We start from the raw sequence: 14,971 nt of genomic DNA, 5'->3' as shown, positions 1-14,971 counted from the left end.
TAGAAGACATATTGGCCTAGAAACATTTTAATGATATTTATCATTTCTTAATATTAGCAAAAAGTAGCCTTCCTGTTCTAAAATATAATCTACATTTTTAAACACATAAGAAATTCAAAATAAAAAATAAAGCATAATTCACATAACTATTATGCTACAGCACTAACGAAATTTCTTATCATTTTAAAAATCTTATCATTTTAAATCTTCGTTTAAAAAGTTGATGTAAAAATTTAGAAAGAGATATATCCTTGAAGTATTTACTAGTTTTTCCTAACTATATTGGGGAGTATTAAAAATAACATTTTTAAAAAGTAAAAGCTATTTCTTTCTAACCCTGGTATTTAGGAAATTGATATGCAATATATTTTTTTATGCAGAGTGATGTCAGCCTGGTGGTATAAAATTTACAGGGACTGTAAAGTCTTCCACATTCTTTCTTAAATTCTGAATGTTAGGATATTTTTCTTTTTTTCTAGTAAATATCTGTTTTTTGTGGTGTTCGAAATAGATATTCAACATCACTGAGAACCAGTTTTTTATGTGGTTTTGTCCTGACTTGCCATTTATTTTAAAATATATCACATTATAAAGTGATCTGTTATTTTACTTATTTTTGTTCTGATCTTTTCTTCTTGTTTTCATTTCTCACTGAGAATTTCCTTGCTTTTGACTCTTTTTTTATTTGTGTCATCTGAACTGACGTGGCCTGGTACCAATAGTTACAATTAGCAATGAGCCTCTATTCTGCATTCTCTTCAGGATTTCCTATTGGACTTAGACACATTCTGTTCCCAGTTTCTTTTAGAAGAGACTAATGAGAAAATAAATTACTGCTGAGTACATTTCAGCATCACTGTAACTTTCCTAAAAGTCTAAATTTTCATATCACATTTATTTTTACAACCCTAAAACCAAGACTTTCGCAATAAATATACAGTGGGAATATTTTGGGGTATTTGTTTTCTTATTTGAAGAATAAAGTCATCTCTCAAATACAAGGGCAAAGAAAAAGATAATTGCTTTATTTAGTAGAAAGAGAATATCTTGCTTTATTCTTTTCTGCACAACTTCCTGTTAACAATTCAGCTGCCACTTAGTTTTCCCATGTATTAGCTTCCCCAAATTTAGCTAATCTCCACCAAGTGCTGCTTTCAGGTCCTTGGAAATTTCTCAGCTAGGGACCAACCCAGAGTCTCGGTCTTTCCACTCAGCTGGATTGTAGACAATGGATTTGGGAAAGAATCTTGAATTAAAGGTTAATAAGTGGAATGCTGGCCAAAGAGTCCCCAGCAACAAGCATTGGCCACTGAGGCAGGAAGAAAAGACACTGAGTGGAGAACAGGAAAGTTTGATTGTGTTAGCAACTCCCTTTCCTCCTGAGAAGGCAGAGGCCGAGAGCGTGTGTGTAAGGAACCTCTCAGGATGGAAAAGTCTGTCCTGTTCCCCTAAGAATGTTGGTACCATTCCTAGATTTTATGTTTGAAGGAGCTTTCGAATTAACATGAAGTTTGAGAGATTCGAAGATAGTGTCAACCTATACACCTGCTTAACTAGTTTCTTGAGTGTTTCAAATAAATGCAACTTGTATTAACTTTATTTTTAGAAGGTGGGGAGTGAGGTAGGGCAATAATGTGTTTAAGCCAGTTGTGTTTAAGTGTATTTCCATTCTATCCACTCCATCTCTGTATATCTGGGAGAGTGAAAAATATCACCCTTCATGAAACTTCTGCCTCCTCTGGATCAAGACACCTTGCAGTGAAATTCCTTTTACTAAAGAAGACCATATGCCCTCACAAGTCAGTTAGAATAGTTGTCATTTCAGGCTGATTATTCTACCACTAAGCTACTCTACTTGCAAGCAATTGAGAGATTTAACTAGTTTAGGAATGCTCTAAAAGTATCCTTGAGTTAAAATAATCATTTTCAAAAAAGTAAAAATGATCAAGCCCATCTTACAAGGATTTTAATTTGTATTTTGGGGTGACTCTTTAACACTGTATTTCATTGATTCTAAGATATACTCCCTCTTCCACACACACACACATTCTAGTATCTCTAAAATCAGGATACAACTTACAGTTTAAGACATCTCACAACTGTTGTTGGCAGCAGCTGTGACATAATTGCTCTTCTTTGCATGCATGAACATGGTTGTTATTTCTAGTTGCATGACTAGACACCTATACTTTCTTGACATTTAAGACAGCCATTTAAGGAACATTTGAGGAAGGGAGATTAGGTTATTGTCTGACCGTGTTCTGTTGACACCTTCTGGTAAGATCAAGAAATCTCTAGCGTGAAAACTTGCCAAATGATTGTTGGCAGCTTAGAGACAATGGTGGAACACTATTTTAAGAAATACTTCTCTTTTAAGAAATGCATAGTTATCAAAGACTGAATTGAAAGTGAGTTGAAAAGGTTGTACTATGAATATAAAGATGTTTTACCAGTACCTTAACCAATATATTTAGCTCAGATCTCCCTTTTTATGCATAAAAATGATAGATAAGTGCTAAAAAATGTATATACCAAATCTAAAAGAGCCATTTCAAGAAGGAGAAAATTAATAAAAATAAGTGGTAAGAAAGCCTTGCATCACCATTTAATTTAGCTGTATTTTTTGTTTGTTTTCAGTAGCACATGAAGAAAGTATACTTTACTGTTAATGGCATTTTAAGTCTATAAAATTCAGTAGTTAGAAAGGGGCAGATAATACCTCTGCAAGTGTACATACATGTATATGTGTAAAAGACAATTACTTAATTGAGCTGAACTTACAGGCAGAATTCAGCATTTCTAATTACGCTTAGTATTCTTTGGTTTCTCATTTTTGAAAGTACTTTCTATTTCTGTTTAAGGAGTATCCTGATTCTCTCCCACAGAGACAATTTCAAGAAGTGATCTCTTTTCTTCATCTGTGACAGCCTAACCTCATACCGCCCATGTGTTTGATATCTTATTGATCAAGTTTACTTGCTCTACCAGTTCAGACTCTCTTGGTTGCAAGTAATAGAAGTCACTATAGAAGAGCACAGAGCATCTCACAGAACACAGAGCCTGAGATGCAGCTGTGTCTGAGAAATTGAAATCTATAGCAACCCGGGCGTCCACTTTCCTTTTGCAAGTCACTGAGAGTTTTAATTAGTTTGGAAATGCTCTCTACGCATCCTTGAGTTAAAAATGTTTGTATTAGAGGAAGTAAGAGTAATCATTTGCCTGAATTTTAGGGACTGCATAATCTACATTATTCTCATATTTATCAAATAGGAACATCTTATTAGAATTTATAAATGAGCAAAAGTCAAGAATGCAGAAAATAAAAGAAGTAAAGCCAAATGATTGATCCATCCTAGGTCTACTTATGTACTTTCAGCCTAAGAATAAAAGTCTGTGATAGTGTCTTGCCTTTTAGTACGTGCAGAAAGGAAACAGTGTAAATTACTTTAATGGAAAGGTAGAAACTCTTGATGTCATGAGCAGGTTTATGGCACTGGTTGTGCAGGGGGACTGTGAAGCTACCAGTGACTTTGGCAAGTAAATTATATTTCTAAATTACCTGGTATTTATCTCTCTTCTCTATTTTCTCTCACACAGACTATCAAACCTGCCTTTAAGTCTAAATAGCAGAGTATCTCTTGATAAGTGGAAAGATCTCTGAAGATTAACTTTGTCTTTTATTGCTGTATTACCTTGGGTGGTTTACTGCAGTTGAATAAGGAATTAACCTAGGAATGATATGCTTGTGTGAATTCTCTAATTTAAGGTAAAATATTAAAAGATAGAAAAGGAGTAAACAAATGTAATGACATTTTTTAACATAAAAATAAATAAGAGCAACTTTGCCAGATATTTCATTAAATTTATGAGTCCACTAAATATATACTTGCCAGAAATCTTGTTTTTTTTTTTTTTTGACGGCTTAGGTGAATTTTATTGGTTTTCTAGCCAGGAATCTTATCTTGGCCTTTCCTCATTCTGATACTTTACTGATGGTTTATCTTATTCAGTAAATTATTCAACCAATATTTATTAAGTTCTTATAATGTTCCAAGTACTGGGGCTGGAACAGTGAATAGCATGTGTCTCTTTGCTATGGTGTAGTAGAAAAAACAGACAATCGGTAACTGCAGTCAAATACAATAATCTCTACTTTCCAAATAATAACTGCTCCTGGAGGCTTATAACAGAAATGTGTAACCAAATCTAAGATGCCAGGAAAGCCTGCCCAAAACAGAAAATATTTAAACTGAGAAGTGAGTAAAAGTGAGCCAAGTGTGTGAAACGGGAGTATTCTATGTGCAAATGTCCAAAGGGGAAGAGAGCATTGTACTTTTGAGGAAGCGAGAGATGTTCCATGGGTTAGATCAAAAAGTGCTTATTCCAGATTTTCCAGGGACTTGGCAGGTCTTCTAGGGAGTTTGGACGCTCCCCTAAGGCTGAAGGGAAGCCAATTTAGGGTTTCCAGCATGGCTGAAGCTCAGAGAATAGGCTGGATAGGGTAACAGATTAGACTTGAGAGAGTAAAACCAGTTAAGCTATTACAGTGGCCCAGAAAAGAGATGCTGTTGACCTGGACCATGGCAATGGCAGTGGAGTTTTAAGTGGATGAATCTAAAAAGAATCAACTGTGGAAATGCAGAAGAAGTAAGAGGAAGTATGACTTTCAGGGTTTTAGTGGTAGCAACTGGATCGTTAGTGGAACCAATCACCAGAGGGAAAAAAATACCAAAGAAAATAATTGCTTATTTCTGCCCTTCTTTGTTCAGAAAATCTTACTAAAATGCATTACTAAAATCTGTTTAATATAGCAAAATAAAATAAATAGATGAACGAAAGAAGGGATGACTGAAGGTTGTGATAGCATCAGGAATAGGACCAGTGCATCGGTGAAATCTGACCTCCTTCATGGAGAAGGGCCACGCATTTGATGCTGAGCATTTCAGTAGCCCAGGAGAGGAGGCGAACGTGATTCATAGTGTTCATAAGTGAAATGAAGCCAGTTGCCTAGAGAAGCCCCATCCTGCCTGATATTAAGACTAGAGAGAAATTTCCCCAATAAGTCTTTTAGAAAGACACCATATAATGTCATGAATGACATCCTCTTTGGAAACACAGTGGTAACCTTCACCAGCTGCTTCCTGTACAGTTCCTCAGTATGGCCGGGTGCATCTGCCATGGCAAAATTAATTGGAAATCAATTCTGTGAAAAAAGAGAGTGTTTCCATCAGAATCGACCTTACATAGTCCAGATTGTCACTTTCTCATGGTCTGCCATCAATTCCCGGATGGAATGTCAAGTATCTTTTCTTACCTTGTGTTTGTAAGGTCCCTGAACTTTTATAAAGAAAAGTGGATATTTGTACATTCTGTGTATTTTTTGGATGTCAAAAATGGAAAAGAACTTAATTTCTTCACTTTTTCAGAGAAGTAGATATAGCTTTGAGGGAATTCTACATAAGAATTTCTCTTTGCCAAGTTTTTAAAAGAGATTGCTGGATCAGTAATGAGTCTAGGGCTATATTCTTTGGGAAACACATGAATGACAGTTGTCCTGTTTTGCCAGGAAGCACTAAGCCAGGTGCTTTTTCAGCCAAGCTAGGAGTAGAATTAGTACCCTTCTGTAGAAGTCAAGGTGTTTAACTATGAGATATGCCTCAATCAAAGTGGTTTTGTGTAAGAATGAGCCATAGGAGTTGTCCCAGCATACCTAAGATCCTCCCCAGAAAGTCGTTTCGAGTCTATTATAACAGACAGGTAGGAAATGGAGGCCCCAGAGTTCCCTGTCTTAAGATACAACTTTAATCTTTATCTCAGAAAAATTTTAAAGCAGCTGTAACTAAATGCCCACTTTGGTCATAAAAAATAAAAAAATCTCAACAAATAGAGTATCCAGAGAACATCAAGCTTTGAGCACCGTCATTCCCAGTGTAGGCTGAAAAAAATATAGTGCAATTTTTTAAGTTTCCATTAAAATTTTTAAGTCTACAGCCATTCCACCCTGAACAAGCTCGATCCCATCTGATCTCAGAAACTAAGCAGGGTTGGGCCTGGTTAGTACTTGGATGGGAGACCACCTAGGAAGACCAGGTGCTGTAGGTATAAAAAATAAATAAAAAATAAAAAATAAGGGATTGTAAGCTGGCAAGGTCCTTGCAATCTGTGATGTCAACCAAGGGTTGCTTCATCTAAAAAAAAAAAAAAATTACCAATATTCCAGGTTCTTTAAGCCTACAATTAGTAACTCTATGTTGCTTTTATATTTTTCATTATAAAACAAAAATATGGATAGCTCTGGAATGTAATATTATTACAGTTAGATTTTAGTATGATAGCTGGATTAGTAGATTGCTAGTAATACCTTGTATTTGAACTTCGGACAAGAGGCTTGGTTCTGCTATATGGTCATCCACTAACAGTGAGGTAAGGGGCTAGAAGGGTCATAAGTCAGGAGAATATGCTTTGAAATTGTATTTCCTAGGTTCAAATCCATATTTCTCCATTTGACCTTGGCAAATTACCTTACTTTTTGTGACATAGCTATATAAGATATATAATAATAGTATATACTCCATAAGTATCTTGTGAGAATTAAACAGAATATTATATGTAAAAGATTTTAAGATAGTCTTGGGTATAGATAATGCTCAATAAACATTGGCTACTATTACTGGTTTTAGATAAACTGTATGCACTAATTCATTTCATCCAGATCACAAATGCAGTCTGCAGGACACAGGGCAGGCCAAGTGAATAGGTATAACTCAGCCCAATGGCACTAGTGAGGCAACCATCACAAGGACATATGCCCTCTTGCCAAGAATAAGGGAGTTATCTTCCTCTTTGAAGACCTGCTTATTTACGCAGGTATAGTGAGCATCTACTGTAAAATTCAGATGGAATTTCTACGAGAGCTTAAGATGCTTATTAGCTGGTGCCTGTATTTTACCAATAAACTTTAAATGAACATTTGCAATTTTAAAATAAGACTTTAAGTAGATAAATTAAATGAAATAATCTGTGACACAGTGAACATTCAAAAGACAGAACCAGGGTTTGAGGAAAAGAAAAGTGATGGTTTGATTAGTACAGAGTAAATAGAAAATTTTAGGCCCTTCCTTCCCATTTTCAAGGCTTGCAGTTATAAAATTGATTCATCACAGAAATAGGTTTCCTACCTTGGATGTGCAGGAAAGGAATAAAACATGAATGGGTGCAAGGAAAGTGAAGGACTGGTGTTCCGCAATCACCCAGAAATTGTTAATACCAATATTAAGGGTTGCAAACTCATATGAGGACAAGAACCAGACCGGTAATGCCAAAAAAGAAAAAGAAAGAAAAAAAAGAAGCTGGACAGATGTAAAGTAAATGGCAACTGACACCGAGTTCAATGTTTGAGATACAATAGAGAGTAGTGGTGACTGTGGAAAACTGGAGATTACATGTTTCTTTTAAAAGGTAGCTACTACTCAGATCCAACTGACAGTCATCATAAAGGAAGATGACAGAATGTGGACAAGTCTTCCAAGTTGTTAAGAGAAATGGTATTTATGGTATTTAAAAATTTTTAAGATTTCCATTTTAAAATATTAACAACCATTTGAAATATAAGACACAATATGGGTCAATATTATAGGTCAAAGAAAACATATCTTTATGCTCAATTTTGTGTGATTTCTTGAACATGTACTTTACTCGCTTCACATTGGTTTGAGCTATAAATTATTAACTAAAGACCTTTCCAAAAAATTTCAGCCAAATATGAATTCTATTGTTTAGGAATTCCCACAGAATTTTGGAAAATGGCTAAAAAGACCCAGCATATTTTATGAAGATAAATGGCCTAACTAGGAAACTTCACAAGCAATATGAATTAAGATCTTCAAACGATTGCCCTTTGGCCAAATCTAGCCTACAACCTAAGTTTTACTGAAGCTTAGCCACACACATTTACTTACATGTTGTCTCTGGCTGCTTTCCCATGGCAATAATAGAATTGAGTCATTGCAACAGGGACCCTGTGGCCCACAATCCCTAAAATGTTTATTATCAGACCTTTACAGAATAATTGACCAACCTCTGATCCCAATAAATATATCAACCAAAAATGATTATATAATTTGGAAAGTACTATAACAGAAATGTGTATATAGAATTCATGTGTTTATGGATGAAGTGCTAGGAAAGCCTGAAGGATGGAGGAATCATTACTTCTGGGAGGTGGTATGGAAGGTTACACTGAAAAGGTCATATTTGACTTAAGCTTGAAGGACCGGGCAGAGTTCCCCAAGTGTAAAGAGAGAACTTTCAGGTATGACATGTGGCCACAGCTAACGATTTTAGCTCATGGGAGACAAGAGGCAAAAGAGTGGTGAAAACTGCCAGAAGTCAGGGAAGCAAGAAGGAACTTTGCTCAGCTCCCTTTCAGCTTTCAGAATCCCTAGGCCCATATTTAACTTTGTTTTTAAAAAAGCTCCTTTTACTCAACTTTAATAGTTGAAAAATAACATAACATAATAAAGCTTAACAATGTGTGAACTACCCAGTAAAGATGGACAGTGAATATAATTCATAAGAAAAATTGTCTGAGCATACCAATGTTATGTTTTTTCTCGGGGATTGATGTTAAAAACAGTAGACATTTGATTTTTGACTTAGCGAGATTTAAGAATTCAATCTGTAAAAGGAATGTGGATTTGTTTTTCTTAAGAATAGTTTGCAAAGAATATATTCCATGTGTTATAGTACTGTATATTTTATATTTATTTTAATATCTAGTAGTAATGTGTACATAGTAAGTGCTTTGTAAATACTTACTGAATTAATAAATAATTTATTCAATTCCCACTCATTCTTCAAGATTTATCTGTTGAACATTACAGAATTATCTATTGAACATATCTATAGCACCATAGGTATTTGGAGGCCATTTGGAGGTTCATTGTACTCTTTGGAGAGTTACGTTTAAGAGAATGCTTGTCACATTCTTCCATGTTCTTCCTCGTACATTTGAATTCTGCCCTAAGGAAGGCAATGGTGTGTCAGATAAACTCATGCCTCATTCTAATTCAGCATGATACTTTCTTATGTTTCTCTGAAGGTCATCCCATAATTTAGTTAATGTATTAGTTAGGATAATGTTAATTGAACACTAGCAACAAAGAAACTCAAAATGCAAATAAGATCAGTTTCAATATTGGATCTTATACTACATTGCTTTTGATGATGTCATGCTTAGTGAGGCTTGTTTTTTCAGAATAAGTTGTGATTTTTTTTAATGTAAGAATTGTGCAAAAATCGGCATTTAACAGGAAGTGAGGTCGGTGGTACATAAGAAGTTATACAAAGCTCAACGGATGCACAAATCTCATTAGTAAGTAATCATGGTTATATAAGAATACAAGTATTACTTTCTTAACTTATATATATTAATTTTTCAAGTGACTACCAGATTATTAAGATATGCATATTTAACTTTTTTAACCTAACTACTTTGAAATAGAATCATTAGATTTTTTTTTGGCCTAAAGCACTGTGAAAAGATTACTTAGACTAAAGAGTGACATAAACTGAGGAAGTTTGGGAACCTCCGCCCTGGGGCATTCTTGTATGTAGAATGTGTGGTTAAGCTAGCTTGCAGGTATGTCTATGTTCAAGCTTATGGCAAGAGAAAGGAGAGTATGAAAGAGGCAAGTCCACTCTCTTGAAGGTCCCCAGCTGGTACTCTGATATTGTTGCAAGAAGTGACACCCAACGGAGGAATTGGACTCTCAGACAACTTTGTTAAAGGAGAATTTATTGCCAGCAGAGAGCGTGGGGCATTCAACAGGACCAAAGCACGAGCTCCCTTTGGTTTGATTTATTACAGTTTATATACCCTTGCAGTGTCCATGCAAGGGGCACGTGATTTCTTTGTCTGAGGTTTTACGTGTGCTTCATGACTCAGAATGGGGAGGAGGAGTTTAAGGTGGGGAGCTGCAAGGAATTTCCAGACTACTGGTCTTATCTATTTACAGGTCATTTTGCCTTGTAGAACCCGCGACCTTGTCATTATCAGCACTGTTATAGAATTCTCGGAGAAATGGGACACCGATAGCACTTATTGATGCCGGCACCAGCTCAGCAGATTCCTATCCAAAGGCTGAGCCCCAATTGTAACATAGGAGGCAGTTTTACACAGTCTTGTTATTCCTGCACAGCTACAGAGATAAGGAAGAGCATTAGTTGGATAGCAAGCTAAGAATCAACAGATGTGAGCTGGAGAGTCCTTGAGGTGGAGGAGGTAGCTATGAGAAAACATGTTAGCTGGAAAGTCCTGGAGCGGGTAGAGAAGGTAGTCAGGAATGGACTTTAACTGGCTGAGTCAGTCATTTCTGCAAGCCCTTTCCTTCACATTTTTCAGATGCCTCCTCTCCTCTCTTAATATCACTTTACTCACATTCTATTAGCAACACTCCCCAACCTTTTTGATACCAGGGACCGGTGTTCCTGAGAATCTAATGCCTGATGATCTGAGATGGAGCTGAGAAGGTGATGCTAGTGCTGAGGAGCAGCTGCAAATACAGATGAAGCTTCATTCACTTGCCCACTGCTCACCTCTTGCTGTGCAGCCCGGTTTCTAACAGGCCACAGATGATACCAGTCTGTGGCCAGGGGTTTGGGGATCTCTGCTATTAGTATGATCTTAGTTAAGTAGTACTAAGTAATGGCACCCGTGGCTGGGAAATGTAACATAACTAGCTGATCGTAGTCTAGGCAGCTACAGAAGAGGAGAGAATGAATTTGGTGGTGAGCTAAATCGCTGTACAGTCCACCCCTTTGGCCACTTAAAAAACACTGTTCTCTTTCCCTAGGGAAGAGTCCAAAAGTCCCCAACTTATTATTGCATCAGGCTCAAATCCAGGCTCTCTAGTGATGCTCAATCATTTCCATCAGGCCTGGAGTTGGCTCCTCCTGGTCTGGGCATCTACATAATAAAAACAAGTTATCTACACCCTCCCATATATACACACACAACACAACACATTAGTACCAACACAATGGCAACTCAAGGACAGTATAACTGCACTTAAGAAAAATAAACAAATAAAAGAATCTTTATATTGACATAAAGGAAGAATTATTCTACAGAAATAGTCCAGATATTCTCCTACACAGGCACTGGGAACACACTTTAACCTGGCAGTGGTGGGGTTAGCAGGAGTTGGTTCTTGATTAGCCTGTTGCTTTCTGGCTAAGACTTTCTTGCCCACTATTTTCTTAGGCCTCTGGCTTTGTCTACTGACAAGTCCTTTCTTCCCTTATCCTCCATTTTTTTGAGATAGACCTTGGTGCATCTGTTACACAATCCAGTTTCTGCTAGGGTCACTTTGGGAGACTAAGAGTTCAAGGCTTAAAGAGTCACAAGCTTTCTCGGACTAGCCCTGTGGTTTCTTTGGCAATATAATTTCCTCAGATTCATAGTAGGCTTCTCATTTGTTTGTGCCCAGTAACTTTCTTGTGCCGGTAACTTCACCCAGTGTTCTTCACTAGACATATTTCCTCTATTTCTTTGTTTCCTTGCTCTAACCATGTTTCTCTTTCACATGGCGGCTCTATTGAGCCACTTGAAACTTAAGACTTTGGTGGGAAAGAAATATCTGTATCGCCTTGTTCAGTCATGTAAGTCTAGCACCCAGTTCCTGGACTGCCTTCATTCCCTCGTATTTCTGCTTGCAAACCAGGAACTTCTTGTCTGAGTTCATTTCTTTCTTATAACATCTTGGAAAAGGCAGCCAATACCCATTAATATTCTGACTCTTCTAAACCACTGCTCTTACAACTACAGTCTGAGTGTTTGTAGATCCAACTATTCAACTATGTCATCCAGAATTTTTTCATCTCTCATTTACCATCTATAATATTGATTTAGTTTTAAGGTTGCTTCTTCATGTGGCTATGAGAGAGGCTCACTTCCTGTGGCTTTCTCTATAACTTTCCAAAAAGCCAATATCTTACTGGCCAGAATATCAGTCTTGAACCAATGAGTACCAAAGATAACTATTGAATAATCAGATACACCCCTTTAATAGAGGTAAATTCTTCAAACTATTTAACCAGCATTCAATCAGGAGGAGCATGATGAAAATTAAGCAGCGAAGTCCATTACAGTGTCCATCACAAGTGACACTTGACAGAACTGAAGAAGTCCTAGCACAGTTAACGTTATGAACTAAATAAATGGCCTTTAAAGTTTTTCTTAGCCTCAGACCACTAGTTATTTAGCAATTACATTTGTGGAAAGCTAGAGAATATAAATACCTATAATTAAGCTTTCCTTTTTATCTTGAATATATTTGATACTCCCCTTTTTAAATCAATACACTAGCTCTTTCCAGTAATCCTGGCAGACAAGTATATTAAACTGATGAATGGAAGACAAACTTCATTCTGCTACCCATTTTTACCATTATCAGTTAATCAATGACATCTGGTTATGTTAGCAATTATGGGTGGTGCCCTTTAGTTTTTTAGTTCCCCAATTTTTTTAATGATATTTATTACTGATTTATATTTAGAATGATATTTATTACTTATAATGAAAAAGTATACTTAGAAAATTGATAGATATTTGATTCCATGCTGGCAATTTTATGGAATGTACATGAGAGTTCCCTTTCACAACCTTTACAGCATAATAGATCTGAGGATTCAAATCAACTATTCTCTTTGAAGCAAAATTGACTATTTCAGAAATTTTTCTAATAATGTCTCCCAACTTCTCTGTCTTGCTCCCTGTGAATCTGTTCGACATATCCACTGAAATGCAGCTTTGAAGTTTTGGCCTGGAGATCAGTTTAGAGTGAGGTATTTGCTTTCTCTTTCCATTTGATTGATGTTTCTTATTTGTGGACCATCATTTTTATTAGCTTTCTATTTGTTGTCAGACTAGTTGCAGCTGCCCTGTAATCCACATACACAGTGGGACCCATTCTATTAAGTCACCTCTGTCTAAGTTTCTTATGTATTTTCTAAATAAATCAATCTTTTTGGATTTCTTCTTTGAAATTTACCATCCATGTGGCTAATATAGTAAGTGACAAATGATTTTCAGGAGAATTTTGGTACTAATTACTTACACGTTGGATTTAATTGTTTAGCTTTCAGTAACTGATGAAAATCTTTGGGGACAATCATCTAGTTTACAACTGACTTCTACATGTAGATTTAAATGAGAAAAATCAGAAATTAAATAAAGCCATATGTTTCTAATATCCCATGATTGTTGAATGATTGGGACAGCTGAGATTTAGGGTTAGAGGACTCAAAAAAAAAGTTTATTCTTTTTTAGTCTAATGTACTTTGCCCAGACATATATAGTGTTAAATGAATACGCGGATGAATAAGAAACTTAAAGAAAGATGTTTTAATCAGGGAATCTGAAACGAGAAAGAGATAATCAGTGGAGCAGAAAAGAGATTTTGACAGTTTAACACTTTCATGTATTCATTCGACAAATATTTATTGACTGAAAGAGTACTCCACTAGTCAGCTTGTATTCACTGGAGAGCAAATCAGGCCAGCCTTCGTTCTCGTGAGAAGTGGTCTAATGGGAAGACAGCGAAGCAAATAAAGACAGACTAAATAAAAGAAGAGTGTGTATTAAGTGCTGTGAAAGGAAAAAACTAGGTTATATGAATAAATAGCAAGGGCAAAAATTGATGTTCGATTGGGTGGGCAGCAAAGATCTCTCTGAGGAAGGGGCTTTGAGCAGTATTGCTAGATTCAGATATTTAAAACAAGAGGAAAAGAAGACACAATAAACTTAATACTCTAAAAGTGAGATTAAATCTCCATAGTTGTGAGCATTTTAAGTTTTAAGTAAAGTTCACTCCTTTCGTCTTTGAAACTGTCAATGTGAAAACTTCTCAATCAGCAATTTTCAGCAGCTCGCTATGCACATAATTCAAAAAAAAAAAAAAAGCCTAAGTGTTATAGATGTCCAATAAATACTTGTTGGCTTGAATTGAACTTTGATTCTCTCCAAACTTTGATTAATAACCTCTGTGCAAGCTGATACAGAGGTATTGGCATCATCGCTCAGGAAAGCATCTTGATTTAGTCTTTAAACAGCTGGCTTTTGCATATAGTTTTTAGTGACTTCTTCAATAAGAAAACCCAGATTTTGAGGTAAGTGTGCTTCTCAGTGAGGTTCCCCTGAACTCAAGTGAGAAATGAGCTATATATAAATGGCTTTATTCTCAGTAGATTCACTGCCCCTTGAAAACGTAGTTGAGTACATATATTTTTATTATAATTTTTTGCTGCTCTGGTGTATGTGATATATTGAAGTGTTAGCTCCTTTGCCTTTTTTTTTTCATTAAAAACATCATAAAACATTTAGGGGGTCTGTGCAGAAATTGCTATGACCTCTATTTATAATTGAAGAAAGCAATGTTTCCTTTAAAATATTACCAGAGAGCAGTATTCCTGACCGTAAGACCCTGAAGTCTGCTAACCAGATTTGTGCAGATTTCCATTCTCTTGTGTGCAATTACTAAAATGATGGGAAAGTAAGAGCATTGGAAAGGGAAAGAAATCTGGTAAGTAAGGAGGCCTGAAGCAAGCTTATAGGAGTTAGGTTTAATGTTTTGTTTTGTTGTTGTTGTTCCAGTGAAAGTAACTTCTATTTTTAAGGCTGCTAAATAAGCATGGTGCCTCTGTATGTTTCCTGAAGGATGCAGCCTCCAACCAGCTAGAAACTTTTCTTTGACACTGCATTTCTAACCTATATGTATAGGGATCCCCTAGGGATGTTGTTACAAAAAAGATTCTGATTCAGAGGGTTTGGAGTGGGGAGGGAGGCTGCTTTTCCAACCAGGTAATTCAGCACTGCTGTCCCCAGACTGCAGTTTAAGTAGCAAAGCTCTAAGTGAGAACTGTCATTTCCTGAAAGGTAAACTACATAACCAGTCATTCAAACACTAACTCT

General features: G+C 36.2%; 1 non-coding gene across 1 annotated transcript; it reads left to right on the top strand.

Moving 5' to 3' along the window:
- The first annotated feature begins 5,983 nt into the window (after window positions 1–5,983).
- Window positions 5,984–6,102, top strand: LOC120581830 (5S ribosomal RNA). Its single transcript, XR_005647384.1, has one exon. It is a non-coding gene; the product is annotated as a 5S ribosomal RNA (ribosomal RNA).
- Window positions 6,103–14,971: the final 8,869 nt, after the last annotated feature.

The sequence above is a fragment of the Pteropus medius genome, unplaced genomic scaffold (genome assembly GCF_902729225.1).
Source record: "Pteropus medius unplaced genomic scaffold, Ma_sr-lr_union100, whole genome shotgun sequence".
NCBI lineage: Eukaryota > Metazoa > Chordata > Mammalia > Chiroptera > Pteropodidae > Pteropus > Pteropus medius.
This window is presented reverse-complemented; position numbering and strand designations above follow the sequence as displayed.